The sequence below is a fragment of the Protopterus annectens genome, chromosome 5.part0 (genome assembly GCF_019279795.1).
Source record: "Protopterus annectens isolate FY-2018-M chromosome 5.part0, PAN1.0, whole genome shotgun sequence".
Taxonomy (NCBI): Eukaryota; Metazoa; Chordata; order Ceratodontiformes; family Protopteridae; genus Protopterus; species Protopterus annectens.
Genome location: NC_056735.1, coordinates 1,714,635,873 through 1,714,638,372, shown reverse-complemented (window position 1 = coordinate 1,714,638,372; position 2,500 = coordinate 1,714,635,873). Strand labels below are relative to the sequence as shown.

Sequence of the window (2,500 nt, the reverse complement as noted above, 5' to 3'; positions counted from 1 at the left end):
CGTCTGTCATTGGTATGAGAAGCTATACATTCTATGCCCCAAAATGTACTTCTCACACTAATTTAAATCTAACTTTTGGGATCTTTGAAATGCATCTCAAATACATCTCAAAAATTGGTGAAGAACCAAAAAGCTGTAAGACCCATATAAATATAAATATATTACCTGGTTACTCATCCGATCATGCATACAGACCCCAAACTTGGGGCAGCAAAGTCAAAGGAGTTGGTGTTTCAATATATATTAAAGATATACACACCTCCAGACTGCGCAAACAGTATGACGCACAGGAGATGCTCCAGGTGCAGTTAACAGTTGACTAGACCCCTATTCAAATCAGAGTTAGCTACAGGCCCACAATGTTGACTCAGAACACCTACACCGCCTATCTGGACCTTCTCGAATCTATTAAGATTCAACCCTATACAGTGATCCTGGGCGATTTTAACTACTCAACCATTGATTGGAAGAACTACTTGAGCCAGAACACAAATGCTCAAAGATTCCTTGACTTCGTCACTGTCAGTGCCTTGGACCAACTGGTTGACACCCCCACGAGAGGTGACACTAACCAACATAGAAAAATAACCAGATGAGGTAAACTAACACGACCACACACGTATTTATTGTTAGCGCTTTCGTATAGCAAATGCCTAAACTTCTTCAGACAATTTTTTTTATCCACATCTCCCTGTTTAAAAAGCATCACAATCACATTAATAAGCCCATTGACAACTCATTATTCAATTGAAACAAATCTGCTATTATGTGACCTTTTGGTGCTTAAGAATAAAACTGGGAAATAAAAAACATGTAAACCTACTGAACATATATTCTCATCTCTACAGTTGAAAGAAAACATAAAAAAATTCATAAAAATTCAAATTACATTTAACGTCACATATCCTAATACACACTAAATCATAGAAAGCCATTACTTACATACTTTATAATGAAAATCTCATCTAGCTAATGACCTTAATTTTAATAAACATTTAATGGAACATTTTTCATTGAGGCCAGGATGGGTATATGTATCAGTCTGCAGTTGCCAAATGAGTTCTCGTTCTTCTAGTTTGAGATTCCAGGGACCCCCCCCCCCAATGTTTCTTGGGATGTGGATGACAACTGTGAATTGAAAGATGTGAGACTGAAACTCAGTAATATGTTTGGCCAAGGCATTCGTGACAATATTTCTAGATACACAATATAAATGTTCATATATTTGTTGTTTGAAAGGGCGTTCTGTCTTGACCAACATAGGAAATGCCTGCAGCATCCCTGCAGTGTCATCATCCCTGGTAAGATCAGACCACAAAGCAATCACTTTTGACATCACCATCTCCCCGACCCCCCCCCCCCCCTCAGCTAGGGTTAAACAAAAAAGCTAATTACAGCTTCTTGAGGGAAGGTCTAAACAGCTTCACAGCTCCCTGCCCAACAGTAGGAACTAGCACTAATGTCACAACTTACACCAAAGTACTATATGACCATTTATATAAATACATGAATTCAGAAATACCTGACAGGACAAAATTCTCCTCCTCAAGGAAGAGTAAACCTGTCTGGTGGACATCGGCTATAAATAAACTCTACAACAAAAGGAAAAAATTGCTCTCCAGGACCAAGAAGGAAAAGGTGCCAAATTGGAAGTAATCGCTCCTTGGCCTAACCAGGCAAATAAGGGTATTAGTGAAGTTCTCCATAGCTAACTTTAAGTCCAAATTGGCTACATCTACTACAAATAGTCATAAGGCCGTCTTCATATATACATCCACAAACTAAGGAGAAACACCCAAATCTGGTCAAAACTGATGGTCAAGGACACCATGTACACAAATTCCATGGATATAGCCAACCTGCTGGCAGACATGCTCAGTGAAAACTTCACCTCTCTGTCCCCCCCCCATCAGTAATCCAGGATATTGTCAACAGCTGCCCCCCACCCCTTATCTCTAGGGAACAAGTCATTACTGCTGTCTCAAAGGCTAAAAACACAGCTTCCATGGGACCCAATAATATCCCAGGCTGCATCCTGCATCAACTCAGGCAGAAACTGTTAGCATCATTAGGCACCCTATTCAACCAAAGCCTGAGTACCAGCTTCATCCCAGCCAAGTGGAGGATGGCCACTGTCATCCCTCTGCACAAAGGAGGAGCGTCCACCGATCCAGGCAATTGTAGACCCATCAGCCAAACTAGCCTGATTTGCAAGGCCATTGAATGCATTATGATGTAACACATTAATAAGAACATCAGCAACCTCAAAAGCTTGATCCCACACAGTTTTGTTTTGTCAATGGGAGATCATTCCTGTTAAATTTTGTAGACTTCTTTGAGGCAGTCAGCAAAGCCATGGATGAGAGGAAGATGGTGCACACCACCTACCTTGACCTGGCCAAGGCCTTCGACACTATACCCCACACAGGCATAATAAATAAACTATCCCAGCTTGGTGTAAAGCCATTTGGGACTAGATGGGTAACTAACTGGCTCACTG

At 41.0% G+C, this 2,500-nt stretch overlaps 1 protein-coding gene across 1 annotated transcript in view; it reads left to right on the top strand.

Moving 5' to 3' along the window:
* Positions 1-2,500, top strand: part of GPR156 (G protein-coupled receptor 156) — a 1,210,147-nt gene that overhangs the window by 263,209 nt on the left and 944,438 nt on the right. The gene's annotated exons all lie outside the window — the stretch shown is intronic.